Source organism: Nothobranchius furzeri, chromosome 13, assembly GCF_043380555.1.
Source record: "Nothobranchius furzeri strain GRZ-AD chromosome 13, NfurGRZ-RIMD1, whole genome shotgun sequence".
Lineage (NCBI taxonomy): Eukaryota > Metazoa > Chordata > Actinopteri > Cyprinodontiformes > Nothobranchiidae > Nothobranchius > Nothobranchius furzeri.
This window is the reverse complement of record NC_091753.1, coordinates 25,580,553-25,597,178: the sequence shown is the minus strand read 5'-3', so window position 1 is coordinate 25,597,178 and position 16,626 is coordinate 25,580,553. Positions and strand designations below refer to the sequence as shown.

Genomic DNA, 16,626 nt, shown 5'->3' with positions numbered 1-16,626 from the left:
TAAAGACCTTGTTCACAATTTTTTTTAAATATTTGCAGTGACCTCTAGTATAAAGGAATTCAGTTTAAGTTCAACTCAGTTCAGTTTATTTATATACTACCAAATCACGACAAGAGTCATCTCAAGACACTTCACACAGTAAACATTCCAATACAGGTCAGTTCATTAAGCCAACCAGTAAAACGTTTGCTATATAAGGAACCCAGCATGTTGCATCAACAATCTACAGCAATCCTCATACTAAGCAAGCATGTAGCGACAGTGGAGAGGAAAATTCCCTTTTTACAGGAAGAGGCACAAATGAATGCCTTATGAATTAATCTGTGCAGGGAAAAAAGCTCTTGTGCTCCTGTTTCAGGAAGTAGTAGTTAGAGGTGAGAAGAATATGACAGAATTTTGAGTCTTATTTTCTGACATTTTCACCTCGCTTCTGATTGGCTAAATGCTATGCGGCTCTACCACTGACTCAGTTTGTTTTACAACCTTGATGCCTTATCTCCACATATAACAAAAGCTTGAAGGAGTTCTGTGTACTGTGGTGGATTTGCTAATGCTATAAGTTAGCTTCGACTAGCAAAGACATGCTCTGCTTTTTCCTGGATGCTAAAACATCAACCACCTTCCCAGTCACGAGCCAAGATGGGTGAGTCCATGAATGTCAATATTCAGTGTGACGTAGATCTGTCAGGCTTTTCTAATTGGAGAGTTTCTGTCTATTTTCTGTCGGCAGCAAATGCAGGAAATAGGAGTAGAAAACTGGTTTCACATTTAGCCTGCATGTGGAAGTCAGAGTGGCCGATCATATTTTGAAAATACCAAATAAAAAAAGGTTGCTCTGTCATCTTGGAAATAGTTTTCACTATGTTTCATGGCTTCATCCATCTTATTCAAGTTCCTTTTCCAAAGAAAGATTCTCTGCAGCATTTTGATGCAGTTCTCACACAGAAAAGAGAAAGAAAAAACTTGCAAACACGTTTGGAGTATTTTTCTAGCCTAGAAATCTAAACAGACAGTAGCCAAATCAAAACGATTTTGCTCTACGTAGTTCTAGCCATGCTCCATTAGAACCTCAGCAAGTCCACGGTTTGCCTCAGCAGTATTGTGTTATGCCAATCACAGCGCTCTACTGGTTTGGTGGGTGAAATGATGTGACAGTCACTGCACAACTAACTGGTGGAACAACTACAGTAAGATGGCGACGGCTCGTTTGAAACTGTTTTGGCATCAACTTTGGAGTATTTAGACTTGGCTTTTCTTTGAGTCGAGAGCAGAAAGAGGTTTGTAGGTTCTTTATTTAGAAAAAGGTTGTGTTTTATTCTTCTTCGACAGCGTATGGCAGACTTCCTCTTTCAATGACTTCCATAGCAGTGATTATGTGACGTTGTTTGTAGTCCAATAGTATGTAGAGACAGCTTGAAGACAGCTATTTAGATTCAGCAGCACGACTGAGCTCTGTCTGTGGGTCGTGGCCAGACTATATATTCACATATAGGATGGCTTGTTAACACTTTTCAGTTTTTGACACTCAAATAATTATGGAAAAGACTTGAGGTCCCAAATATTGCTGTCTGGGCTGAACAGCTAAAATGCTAAACTAATGAAAACACAAACACTCATCTCTAGTTATACTTATACGTAATTTTTGTAAAGTTTACCTAATTTATGGTCTAAGTAGCCTACTTGGATTTTGGAAATGTTGTTGGGCTGGCTCTTGTACTCGGTTGTGCGAGTGAATGAGATTGAGTGTGTCCTGCAAAGTGACTGTTCAGTGAGTTGTTGAGAGAGGTTCTGCAGACAATGAGGAAAAGGACAAGAACCGGACTATAAGATATTTCTGGTACTCATTCATGCCTGCATCCCCCAACTGAGAAACATTGCTCTAGTCTAATCATTAGTAGTAGCTGAGGCTAGCATTGGCTTACTACCTTATTATGTGATAAATCTGATTTTCTCAAAACCAACCAATTCTCATTTGCCTTTTAACGATTACTCAGTTATATAAAAGGCAAATTGGACACCAGTCAGACTTTTTGGTATGCTCCAGTTGACCACCCTCTTTCTTCTGCTCCTTTAAAGGTCAAGCAGATCAGCTAGATTACGAGGAAAGGACTTCAGCATTGACAAATTTAACCAAAACAACTACCATACCATACCATACCGTACCATATCGTATCATATCATATCATATCATATCATATCATATCATATCATATCATATCATATCGTACCATATCATATCATATCATATCATATCATATCATATCGTACCATATCATATCATATCATATCATATCATATCATCTCGTACCATATCGTACCCTACCATACCATACTGCATAAAATTACAATAAGGTTAACAAATCATAAAACAAGTAAAAGCACTAAGATAAGAGCTAAAAGAGGGACAAGTACAAACTAACTGAGTGACGTTAGTGAGCTTAACAGTAGAGAAGAATGCCACAAGCTGCCGCTAATAGATATGCGTCACACTGAAGTATGAAGACAGTCATGTGGGAAAAGCCGGGCTAAAATAGTATGTTTTGAAGGCAGACCTAAACCTACAAAGGGAAGGTGCCTGATAAACATGGAGGGGCAGAGAGTTCCAGAGTTTGGGGGCAGCGTGTGAAAAGGCACATTCACTACGAGATTTATAGCGAACCTTTGGTTCCATGACTTTGGATATGTTTTGATTTTCAGTAAAATCACGAAAGAGAAAATAAATAAGTGATAAAAAAAATAAAACTAATTCAGCCCAAAGGGGCCAAGTTCTTTCTTTTTGAAATGTCCCAAATATGAATGTCGACACAACCCAGTGGTACAAGTCAGCATTTCCATCATTTATATTCACATGATATGAACAGAAATATGTTAATAAACAGAGGATTGAACATCTGGACTAATATAGCTTTGATAACTGCAATCAAAGTTTCAAAGAAGCTTCTGGCACTTTAACTCAAAGTTTGGTATATAAGAAATCTGATTTAATCCTGAACTCGCAGGTTAAAGAAAGATAGAGTCAAAGCTGAGAAAACAGAATATGACACTTAACACTTGAAATCATAAGCACAATGTTTGTGCTTTGAAAACTGATAATCAACAAAATCAGTATTTACTAGCGCTGACCCAGAGAAGAAGAACCTTTAACCATCTGGACCCCCAGAAATATGAATGACCTCCATCGTGTGCATTAGACTGCACAGAAATGAAGTTACAGTCACTGTTTCAGGTTTTAATCCCCGAGACTTTTTTCACAGCTTCGATTTTGGCAGATCTAGCTCATCTGTTTTCTTCTGCACATTTGAAGGAATGTGTGCTAGAGCCTGGTTTATTGGTGTCCACATGCTTCTGGCCTCAGGATGTAAAGGCCTGTTACTTCATCAGATCAGGTTACACACACATGCACGAAACACACACACACACACATCAGCGTGGCGAGAAAGCAAGATCAGCATGACCACTTTTGCGAAGCAGCCTTTCTCACATGCAAATTACGGAATGTGTCAGATCTCCAGAACACCATGTGGCATTTGGCAACCAATTATGGTTTGTTATGTGTGGGCAAATAAAAGTTCAAATGGATCCCAAACACACCCTTCACTCAAAACGTCCCTCTTTCCCCTGTCCAGCACACAGAAGAAACCGAAATCTGAGATTTAACTCTGTCGGCTCACATTTGGCCTCCTCTTTGTAATCAAAACATCAAAAAATATGAAACTGGAGAACATGTTAAAAATGTGTTTTACAACCCCTAAGAGTGCATGTTTAAGAATCTAAACAGAATATCAAGCAGAGTGACAAAAATTCACATTTCACTTAATTAAATCTGTCTTAAACTCATCTCACATGATTTTTAACACAGTGCAGTGCTCCAAATACTGTATTATGACTACTGTGAAGAATATATCCTGATTAACGGCTGATTAAAAGGCACATTTCAGAAATCTGAATAAAATGTGTAAAAATACTCATAAAATGATTGCACAAACAGCAACACCTGTGTTGGTTCTCAGCTGTCTAAATGCAGTGTTATGGATTACAAACATATAATTTGCACAGTGGCGTGGTGGTGGTGGCTAGTGACGTTACCTTGCAGCAAAAAGGTCATGGGTTCAAATCCCAACTTGGGGTCTTTCTGCATGGAGTTTGCATGTTCTCCCTGTGCATACGTGGGTTCTCTGAGTTTTCTGGCTTCCTCCCACAGTCCAATAACATGACTGTTGTTGTTGTTATTGTTGTTGTTAGTGTTGTTATTGTTGTTATTGTTTGTTGTTAGCCTCAAGGGCAACATGCCGATTATCACTTGTAAGTCGCTTTGGACAAAAGCGTCTGCTAAATACATAAACATAACTATCAGGTTGATTGTTTTTTTTATTTTCATTATTATTGTCCTTAGGTGTGTGTAAGCTGGTTGTTTGTCCTGTGTGTCTGTGTTGCCCAGAGATGGACTAGCAACCAGTCCAGGGTGTCCCTGCCTGCTTGCTCAGAGATTGCTGGAGATAGGCATCAGCCCCCCTGGGTAAGTGAGTTTGAACAATAGATGGATGGATTTTATTCTATCAGAACTTTTTCATGAGGAGCTTCCCGGCTGTATAACCAATGAACACAAATGAAATGGGCTGATTATGGTCCGCAGGAGGACAGCATGATGCTCCCTGCATTAAATCTGTTCAGTTTTTTTGTTTTTTTATAAGCAAAAAGCAGATTGTAAGTTTATTATATTGACCTTCAAATTTAATATGAGTTTAATTTTCTATTCAAATTGTTGTTTTTTTTAGTTCCATTGTGAAAAATCTTTTAAAAGCATTTATTTCTCAGTTCTAAAACAATCAGAGAACAATGATGAGGGCAAATGACTCTAACTGTGCAGACACTATTTAATTATATCCCCTGGTTCTCTACCTGCAGCTGAAATCCCTCAAATAATGGATTAAAAGGTGAACTTCTCACCTGTGTTTTGGTACAGTACATTCCCTGAATGGAAGGTACAGAAAGTGAGGGAAAATAAGTGAATCTTCCCCCTTTCATTATTTCCATGCTCCCTCCCTCCACGCTGCTGCTGCTGCTGCTGCTGCTGCAGCACCCACCTTCATTAAAACTCACCAGAGGGTTATGAATGGGCCTGTCTGGCCCAATGTGCAGCCTTGAAAGCCCAGCTGGTTCCTATTACACACTCTTACAGCGTGTATCTTTGAGTCTGTGTGTGTGTGTGTGTGTGTGTGTGTGTGTGTGTGTGTGTGTGTGTGTGTGTGTGTGTGTGCTGCTGGAGGGGGAAGAGAAAGAGGGAGCTCAGTCATCTGACACTGAAGGGTAACAGGTTCTGGTTAATCCCCGGCAGGTAGCTCTGATGAGACCCAACATCAGGCTGCCTACGCCAAGCACGATGCGAAGGATGGTGGTGGTGGTGGGGGTGGGGGGGGTGGGGGGGGGGGGGGTGGGTGGCGATACTAGGTGGGACACCATGTTTTCTGGCTTTATTTGGGTTATCCCTCCAACACCTCCATCGCTCTTCCTTACAGAGGTTTGGGTTAAATCATTTCTTCCTGGCTTCAATCAAAACTCCAGCAATAGATTTCAGGCCACATGCCAGATGTTTTGGGCCCTTTTTTATGAAGGTGTATAAATCTGAACGAGACACAGAGGAGTGGCATAAATGTTCAGCCTCATGGCCTTTTGTTCTCGCCTCGGTCTCTTGTTGCAGCCCACGAGGTGGAGGCTCAAGGCTGAAATAAAACTTTTTTTCCATTGAGCTCTGTACAGTAGCTCCATGCATCATTCCAACAAGGGTGTCTTATGTGTTTAGCAGGCCATTAGTTAAGGCGGGAACTGGGAGTAACAAGATGCAGCTCCTTATGAATCAAGATGATCACATAATTCCACATTGTCCCATCCGATTTGAATTGTATCTTCAGAGCTTGTAAGAGAAGATCCACGATCGTAGAACTTTTTAGATTTCTGATAATAGACGGCTGTTCTGGTTGACATACACTTTACATCACGGGTCAAAAGAAGAAATCCCACTCCTGTTAGCACTCTCTTGGCTGGACAATATGGTTTAAATCGAGCTCACTCACTCACACTGCACCCCCACCCCACCCCCACGCCTACGTAAAATTCCCAGGCTTGAACAACTTGCCCCACTTATGTTGAGGTTTACATTCTCATGCCCTTGCAACCACCAGACTCTCGCTCCCACCCCCTTACAAAGAGATTTTTTTTGCTCCCCCTTCTCTCATCACTGACACCCTCGCCCAGGCTATCCTAAACCAAAGCCCAGTGCAACACATGTGTTTCCAAGTAGGATTTTTCTTTAGTCCGTAGCCTTGTTCTTGCACTGCAGCATCAAACACGCACCCTAGATTTATTTATGTGAATACAAACGGCAACAACACACACTTGTGCATCAGAATTATTGTATTTGTTTCATATTTTATTTGCATTATGACAGAAAAACTTGTGAAACGGCTGACTTTGCCTGGACTGGATAAACATTTCCCTGAGTGACCATGTTTCACTGGAGTGACAATGCTGATGATAGAAACGGTAAAAAGCTGTGAAGTTTTGTCTGTTACCACTAGAGGAGCCCCTCTGGCACATGATCTCAACAGCAGCAACTCTAAGAGAAGTCAAACCGAGCAACAGTGAGAGGTTTTTCATTTGTTTTATTTAGTATTTGTTGAAACTTTGTCTTTTTTCTTAAAAAATAAAAATAAAAAAACAGTAAATGTTGATGTAAGTTGTTGTTTCTTTGAATTATTTAAAAATCTTCAGGCTCTCCATTTGGCGTCAAAGACAAGCAGACATAAATAAACCCCCAAAAATGATTAACTTTGCAGCATTATTTCAGCTGTCGTCGTTTTCTAGGCTTCGGTTGCAGCTTGCTGATTAAAAATTATTGTTGCTAAGGTAACGCTCTAATTTGGCTTTGTTGCAGACATTGTGGTTTGAGCAACAGGTGCCTGGTATTTTTAGCTGCTTTGCTGCAGGACGCTGTCTGTTTAAGTGCCTTTGTGTGTTTTTGTGAGGGTGTATGCACAAATGTGTGTGTGCTGATGCGCGTCCTACCTTTGCATCTTCAGAGGGACAGAAATACCCCGCCGCAAGCTGAGACAAGCAGAAGCGAATAAGGCACTGCGGTTCGCCAAACTCCACACCCATGGGATGCTTTGCATTTGTTTACCAACCTTCTTGAAGGTGTTATATTGAAGAAGAAAAAAATGGTTATTTAAACCACAAACCAGTTCACACAAGTGAATCAAGTTAGAAAGAAGAAGAAAAATCAGGTTAGAGATATGTTTCTTTGCACTGAATCAACCGCCACTCGACTTGACCTTTTAAATTTTTCCATTCCACCGTTAAACAAAGCGTGTGTATGAGAGTTTGAGGTGATGCACGGTGATTAGATTTCACCAGCTCTAACTGCTCTGCTTTGATAAAAACCGAAAGACGTTTGCAGCTTTGCAAAAAGCCTGAAACTTGCAAAGCATGCAAACCACGTGGAGCAAGCAAATTAGTCAAATGCATCAATCGTTTTTTTGTTGTTGTTTGTTTATGCTTATTTTGTTGTAGCTATCTCAAGTTTTGGCAAAGGAAAAATGCTGACTGAAACAATGCTTGTCGTTTTATCCTCTACGTTTCTATTTAAGATGAGGAGAATTCAGCAAACAGTAAGAAACTTGAGTGTTTTTTTCCCAAAAATGTGAAAATAAATTGACTTTCATTTATGTAATCCTGTTTGCTTTACATACAACCCCCCCCCCCCCCCCCAAAAAAAAAACAAGCAGAGAATACCAAATTGTTTAAAAAAATAGAAAATACAAGTAATGCTATGATGAAATTGAAAAACCAACCAAAGGGCTTTAAACAGGTTCTCTTTTAAAGTTTGAACATTTTAGCACCTAAACTCTGAGGAAGTTGCTCTCATTTGCATGTGGCGCACAAGTTGTTTTGTTCTGCCAGCTGACTTTTTTCCATAGCATCAAAGGGACCTCTGTGGTTTTATGTTGTTTTCAAGAACATACTTGAATGATTGGTGCAGGACACTCAGCCTGTGAATCAGATTTAAACAAACCCAAAATATTTAAAAATCTGAGCTTTTAAAGTCTGAGCGAAAGTAACTGAGTGAGTACAATACTTCTGTCTTACGGCCCCTACCGAAGGCGTTCAGTGATAAATGTCTTGGCATGGTGGGGGGGGTCTCTTAACCTTAGCCACTGTGTCCACCCACCGCCGCCTCCAGGGAGCCCACCTCTCACCGACCTCCTGCTTTAGCTGGTCTATGTTTCAGAGAGAGAGTGAAGAAGTGGGAAGAGGAGAGATATAGCAAATAAAAAACCTTTCTTACCCTGTGACCTCTCTCCAGACCCAGATCAGGGAGTGGTGAGTTGAGCCCATCACACTATGTGAGCCTTCATGGCATGGTGCCATTCGTTTCTGTTATTCCAGCTCTCCGGTTACAGTTCAAAACCCACGGGGGTCTTTAACTGGGGTCTTAGGATCACAGGCCTGAATGTTAACAGCTATGAGGTGAAAGGCCTTGGATGCTGCCCTGAACTCCTTCGGCTAAGCCAACATCAATGGAGTCTTTAACCTTCGTTCTGTTTTTGGGATGCCAAAATCTTTGTGGGACAAACATTTTCCTTCAGTGTCATAAATGATGGTACAACAGAAATGTATACTTTGTGTTGGAATATAATAATAATTTGGTATCTGAAACATCTCCCGTTTTCTGGAAGGCGCTCATCCAACACATTCTTACACCCGAAGCGGCTAAAACCGACGAAGGGTGACCAAGGGTTTGTTTCAGACGTGTTGGGAGCCCCAATGCGCCGGGAGGCGATGAGCTGCGCCAGAGAGTTGCTTTCCGATGCCCGCGGTAAAACGGACATTTCACTGACCTTTAACCTCTATCCTCTAGCGAGTTAGCCTTCCCCTCGCCCCCATCCTAACCTTAACCCACTTGTGCATGCAAAACTTTGATTCTAGTTGTATCAATCCTCTCAAACACGGTTAACGGGGAATTTAGACCGAGAAACTGGGTTAAGGTCAGGATGGGGGTGAGGGGAAGGTTGAATCGCTAGAGGTTAAATGTTGCTGAAATGTCTGTTTTACTGCAGGCGTCGGAAAGCGACGCTCTGGCGCAGCTCGTTGCCTCCCAACGTGTTGGAAACAAACCCTTCACCAGTTTTATCCGCTCCGGGTGTGAGAATCTGTTGGCTCATCAGGATAATTATTAGTAGTTTATTTGAAATTAACATGTCACAAATGCCACTTGGCCACCATCAGTGGTTTCCTCTACAAAATGATGGATTGCATTAAGGAACCTGGGATAAATTAAATTCACTTGTCAGCTAAATGTCCAGGCTTTGTCCAAACCCTTTTCCGTGACCCAGCGATTTATCTTTTTGACAGTGTGACAGTGTTCAGCTCGGTGGGATTTCTATTGTCTCTCAAACCATTATCTCTTTATGTACCACAGTTAAACCTGTCACAGCCAATCCTAACGCACTAATTGATGGGCGATCCATTGAAGGACCTGAAGACCCTCGGTTATTTTTGCTAAAATTACACTTGTCATTTTCTATCTGAGGGCTTGCCTCTCAAGATAAGTGTTGTTCTTCCTCTCACAGGTGTGATTTGTCTCCTCTGTCAGTTTCATTTCACTCTTCAGTACCCCACTTCCTCCGATTTAATAAATTTTTCCACAAAAGAGTTGTTGCATTTCTGCCAAACCAGGAAGACTTCTAAAGTTGAAACTATGAAACTGTAAAGGCTGATTCTGATGAAATGACACTGTTGAGTGCATATTTTCTGTTCAGGTTAATGGAAAGTTACCAAGCATTCACTTTTACAAGCAACATTCAGTTTGACTTATCAGAAACAAAAACATTACAAATTACTCTTCTGACATAACCAGTGAAGCTCATTCTGATCTCTCATCAGAAATCCACACATTCCCTCTATCATTTTTATTTACACTCATTCTAACTCAGCCTGTTCAAAGATCACAAGCGTGCGGTTACACTGATGGTAATTATTCTGTTGTGTCTGGCCTGGCAGAGGATTTCCTCTGGGAAGTGTCTGACTTTGGCTGTGATGACGGTTCAGTGAATATGGGTGGAGGTACACAGCCCAACAGCTTTACAGGCTGCCGTAGGTGATGAGATTGACCCTTTTCCTTCTGAAATACTCTTGATAATACACACACACACACACACACACACACACACACACACACACACACACACACACACACACACACACACACACACACACACACAACCTGACAAAACAAATTTTGTTTTTGAACAATAAAAGTGTCAAACACTTGTACATTTGCAGTGGTCTCTAGTAGGGATTAATGTCTTGTAAGTCACACTCTGCGGGAAAAAAAAAAGCTCTGGTGCACCTGTGTGAGGAACTAGATCTGGACCACATCAGAGGAAAGTTTCAGACACCAGGATTTGTAATCTTACTTCCTGAAATTTGGACATCTCAACTAAGACTGGATGACATTAACATAGCTCTATCACTGACTCTGTTTACTCTGCAAAGTTTTATCTCCACGAATAACACAAGCCTGGAGGAGTTCTGCTGTGTGGTGGAGTTGCTAATGCTAATGGTTAGCATCTACTAGTTGAGAAGTTCTCTTCTGTTTCCTGGAGGTTAAAACAACAACAGCTTTCCCTGTTGTGAGTCAAGATGGGTGAGTCAACGAATGTTAAGTAACAATGTGATGTACATCTGACAAGCTTTTCAGATCCTAGAGTTTCTAACAGAAGCTAATGCAGGAGAAAGGTGTAGGAGACTGGTTTCCTGTTCATTCTGCAAGTAAAACTCCATGATTGATTTTAATCTGAAATAATAATAAAAATGTTTTTGGATATTTCATACCTTTGAATTACTTTAAAGCTGCAATAGCAACTCCACCAAACAAGCTAGCTTTGAAACACAAACATGGTCTGTATTTGATATAGCACCTTCTAGAGTCCTAGATACCCCCCAAGGTGTTTCACAACACAATCAGTCATTCACCCATTCACACACACAAATCTACACCCTGGTGGTGATGAGCAACAATGCCGTACACAGGTGCCTTACACAAGGACACAAAAATAGTGACAGGCTAAGCGGGGCTTGAACCTGAAAAACTTCCGATTACGAGGTGAGCACTATACTCCGGTGCCACCGTCGCCCACCTAAATGAGAAAGTGCTAAACACCAGTCAATGTTTTCTAGTCAATGTTTCCTAGGTCCCAACATCTTTGTTGTCCATGATTTTAAATTATGTTTTTCTCTGGTAGTTGAAGTGGTAGCAGCCAGCTGTTTCTCCTTCTCTGATATCTTGAGTGGAGAACCTCTCACACCTGTGGTGTTCTGCTGCAAAATGTGGAACCGTGTAATGAATGGACGGCCCAGAATCGCAGAAGTCTGGCAATTCGGTGAGACAGGCATGGTCCATTGGTGGTTTTCGGTCCGAGCCGAGGTATTGGCAGAGGTATTTAGACAAATGCAAGAGACCCACTTCATTCTTTTTTTTTCTTCTGTTTTTGGTCGTTTGTTTTTTATCTCGGAACATCCCTAGTTTATAACAATTATGCAGTTCTGTTGCACTGTTGGCTTTAGTCCCTCCCCATAATCCACATTAGATTAAAAAAACAAAACAATTGTTCCTATCACTGAAGTTTTGGATTGTTGTGTTCTGCGGTCATGTTTTGTTCACTGTGTTGCCTCTTGACATTGTATTATCTCAACCATGCAGACACAATACCCTCTACGTTGGTCAGTGAGTGGCCTTGTTCCTCTATTGTCTTCCGTCCCTCTAGTCTTGACCCTAAACACCACACTACAGGGGTCTGTTGCTATTTATAAACAGGGGGTTTCCTCCTCTTGTATTGTTGCTCTATGCCAGTGCTTCCTCCTTGCATTCACTGACCTGTTCTCTACTTCCTGTTTGTGCAGTAGATCCACGGTCATTGCAAAAACAGCTTTGTATATTTGGTTAATTTTTCCGATAAATGGATGTTCTGTAAACTGTTGGGATTTGGGAAAATCTGAGTCATGTTTGGTTCCCTGAATACGTCTATATTTTATTGGATTGAAGAACAGTTTATACCCTGGATTTCAAATATATAAATCTTCAAATGTATTTTAGATCTCCAAACTCTGAATCTAGGATTAAACACAGATTGTGATTCATCGATAATCAGTCGACGACGCGAGGGAATAAAGTGTGTTACTTAGACAAGCTCAAAGGATTAAAACTCAGGTAATAAGGAACACTTGAAGTTATACCGTTGTTACAAAGTGAAGAGAACAGCAGAGGACAGACAATGCTTACAAGAAGGAAACTGACTTATAGTATGGGCTTTGAAGCTGTTCAAGTTTCTGCCTTAAGGAAGGAGGGTGAATGGTTCGTGGAGATGTTATTTTATCTGGTTCTGCTGGTGTAAGGGTCCTCTAGGGAACTCTGTTGGTCATGTTTTGAACAGAACTAATCATTCTTTATTTCAAGTACTTGTGAATCATACTGGGCTCAAATTTAACCTTCAAAAACATATTTAAAACTTCATTAATATTCAACCTTCTAAATTTTTAACAAATTAGGCCCTTCATCTTCATTAGCATTGCTAAATATTTTCTTCATTGTATGATCTTATCAGATATTGAGTAATGTTTAACTGTCTGGTCATTTGCTGGCATCACTGCTCGAAAACATATTTACTAGTTATATAAAAAAAAAGTCATGACATTTAAAAGCATTTAAAAAAGTTTTAAAGGTGTGGTCCACTTGTTTAATCAGTACATTCGATGTGGTCTAAAGTAGAAATGAATGCCTTGCAAGTTGTACTCAGGGTACAAAAAGCCCTGGTGCACCTACGTTTTTCAGGATCTAGAATAGGGTTTCCCTGGTCCTCAGCACCCCCCTGTCCTACATGTTTTCCATTTTGCCCTTTCAAACACTGGTGTTTCTCTACTGCCACACACCTGACTTAAATTAATGACAGAATAATGTCACAAACTCATCCCGCTGACTTCTGTCCCATCATTCCTGCCACCAACGTGGCGGCTGACGTCATCACGCCGACACTACTTAAGGAAGTGCCGGCGTTTCATTCATCACTCAGTCATCGTTCTCACCAGACTTTGTATCGAGTCTCCAGGCTTACCAGCCCTCTATCCCTCCATCCAAACCTTCAGGAGATAACCACGCTGGTTATTTCCCTCACTCCGCGTCTGGGCAACAGATCCTCTCAGTCACGCTTCAGATCTGCCAACGAACCTGACAAATAGCAGGCTTCTGCAGCACTTGATGTCCTCCTGAGGAGACAGGACAGGGGGTGCTGAGGACCAGGATTGAGAAACCCTGATCTAGAAGACTGCCAAATCAGGGAAGACAACAGGATTTGAATTTTTATTTCCTGATAGTTAGACATCTCACCTCTGATAGAATAGAATAGAATAGAATAGAATAGAATAGAATAGAATAGAATAGAATAGAATAGAATAGAATAGATAAATAGGGTGCATAAGTCACGCCCATCTACTTCCGGACTACGGGTCCTCGGAAGAACGAAAAAATGAATGTAGGTCAATGATGCTAAAAACATTATTTTCTATTTCCACTTGTTTTGTGCCATGGATTTCACAAATGATGTTCGTGAATTTTAAAGACACGTTTGTTACCAAGAACGCGCTTATTTGCGAGCGAGGGGAAACACAGTTGTAGGTTTTGTTTGAAAATAAGTCCAGGTCTACAAATGCGCTTCACGAAAGTGACGTCATCGAACCAGACACGGAGAAGACTGAGGGAAAATGGCTGTAAGTTCAGCGAACTTCCCACAGGAGGAAAGAACCACCATAAATCTGGTCATTTGTAAGTAGCAGCTACTTTGTGGAGAGGAGATTATGGGGTGACGTCACATATGTGATGTGCCGATTTCTGGTGTGTAGTCCTGCTAATTACGAATTTTTACAAGCTAATAAATCTCAAAGTACGTGACTGGCGTGGTCAAAACACCCATCAATACTTTTCATTCCAATTACAGTACAACATATGTGCGATCAAGGGTCTAAGGCAAAGCATATTAGAAATTAACGTTTTTAGCCCCGTTGACTTGCATTCATTTTTTCGTTCTTCCAGGGACCCATGAGCCGACCGGAGAGGGAGGAGACTTAGGCTCCCTATATAATTGCATAGAATAGATTTTATTGATCCCACAGAGGGGAAATTCACTTGTTGCAGCAGCACAAACACTTAGTTTCAGTCAAAGAAAAAAATAACAAAAGTGCATGTATATGCATATAGGCAGTAAGCTATTATTGTAACCTTGATAAAAGCAATGCAACTACCGCTGAATCTATTTACATTGCAATATTGATGTTTTATTTGCACATATAACACAAGCCTGGAGGAGTTTTGCCATGTGGTGCCATTGCTAATGCTAGCAGTTAGCTTCTACTAGGCCGAGACATTCTTTGTTGTTGCTTGGACGCTACAACCTGTCACGGTTTGCCTCCATCTACTGGTGAGGTGTGTCAGCTCTGTGGTTGCAGGAGGGCGCGGCAGTCATCTCAGCTGTTGGGAATTCCACTAATTGGAGGTGCAGTGGATTTAAGGAGTGGCGTGACTCAACCCCAGTGTCGGTTGATACTCTCACATGGGTAGCATCTAGCCTTGAATCCGCCTTTGTTCCTGTTATCCTGATCTAATTAAGTTTTGTGTCTCCTGTTCTAGTATCTTTTTCTGCACCACCTATCTTGCCTGGAGTCGTCACACGTCTCTTCACTCAAGGATCCTCTGGCCTCCTTTCTCCACACCTGCCCGCCTGCCCACGCTCAGAACCATCTCACCAGTTCCAACCTCTTCCAGTTCGTCTCCGCTCTAATCCTGGTTTTGGATCGTAAGAACTTTTAGTTGCGGACTCATATTCTCCTGGTTCTCTGGTTCTGGCCTCGCTTACCTTCTGTTTTTATCCTCATAGATTCCAGTACCATCCTGTTCCTGTTCACAGAAGCAGCATCCTTAGTTCTAGTTCTTTTTTCTGTTCACCTTAAAATAAAACATTTGTATTTTTTTACTCACGTCTTGTGTGATTCTTCATGTCCTGGGTGAAGTACATTACCCACAACATGACACAACCACAGCCTTCACCATCGCGAGCCAAGATGGGTGAGTCCATGAATGTTAAGTGACCGCAGGATGTAGATCTATGGGGATTTTCAAATCCTAGAGTTTCACTTTTAAGTATTCTTGCATTGTTTATATAGCCAGCCGTGGTTTGGCCCCTCCCCCTTTGGAGGTAATTATTTAATGAAAAAAGACAGTACTCCTAGGATCAGATCAGCCAGTGGAGACGACTGCAAGTTTCATTCAGAAGAACCATCATGGGACAAACTATCGTGGCTCTAAAAGGGAGTTCAACCTAGAAGAGTGTTTGAATTTTTGGTCAAGAGTCTACCTTTCCAGCTTTAAAAAAAGATCTTCAAACCTGTTAAACGACAACCGCATATTTGACAATTTATAGATCTGACTGTTTGGGGAACTTGATCAAAAATATCAGTGATGACTGGTAACAGTGTAGATGTCCATGTTTGTTCTTTATATTGTTTAAAGTGTATTTCATCTTAAATATATGAGGACTACAGATGGAAAATAGCCTATGGCTAATTCTGACAAATGCACTCAATGTAACTACTGAGTGTTCATTAATTGTATTATCCTCTCCAAATACACCAGTATACTTAACTAAACTCCTTCTAGTGAGTCTCAGAGTTGTTTCCATACCAGCATGAAATACCAGTTATAAACGAGTTACCACAGCAGCACAGAGGCCAGCGTTTTTCAGACAAATGCCAAAAAGCTTTGATGGTTAAGCTTGTGTGAGAGTCCTGCTTGAACACTCCGCCCAAAACCATCCATGTTCTGGATGTTTTATGTTGTAGAAATGTCTTCAGCCACTGTAAAGGGGAAGTTGGCAATTATTGCCTGTACCATTCCCCAACAATAATAATTTACACCCACAACCCCCTTTTTACATTCAAACCAAATATTTGTAAGTGCTCATCTCACATTTACATCTACAGTGGCACTGTGTCTCGTTTGGTCATTAAATAAGTAAATTAAACCTAAAATCAAACTTAATCCACGCTCACTTCAGAACTCACTATTTCAATAAAATTATATTTTTTCACGTTCTAGCTCTGAGAAACATTTTTACAACTTTTGTGTGCCACCCAGGACCCTTTATTAAACAGTTTATGGAGAACCAGGCTGGTGATGTGCCTTCATCTCTGATTGCAGAACAATCTGTGAGTTCCACTTCAGATCTCGTGTCCCAAGAGAGACCTTTTTATAGTTTAACAGGAACCAGCCCTCCCTTGTGAATTCATTTCATCTGTGCGAATGACACAGTTTTCTTTATAATTTATCTCAGTTTTTTCCCCCTCTTGCTGTTTTATGTTCGTCACGCAAAGTAATCAGCTGCCATTAGGGAGAAGGAGTCACTTTTTTGTTGTTGTTGTTGTGAAGCAAGAGTTGAATTCTGCACGGCACAATTTGAATTGTCTATTTACAATTCTGACACACATCTGTGTCAAGTGCCAGTTTTCTTGTTGCTTACAGTAACT

General features: G+C 40.9%; 1 long non-coding RNA gene across 1 annotated transcript; it reads right to left on the bottom strand.

Moving 5' to 3' along the window:
• Positions 1 to 14,269: 14,269 nt before the first annotated feature.
• Positions 14,270 to 15,157, bottom strand: LOC139062572 (uncharacterized). Its single transcript, XR_011516131.1, has 3 exons — positions 15,083 to 15,157; positions 14,961 to 15,001; positions 14,270 to 14,887 (listed from the first exon to the last, which is right to left on the bottom strand). It is a non-coding gene; the product is annotated as an uncharacterized lncRNA (long non-coding RNA).
• Positions 15,158 to 16,626: the final 1,469 nt, after the last annotated feature.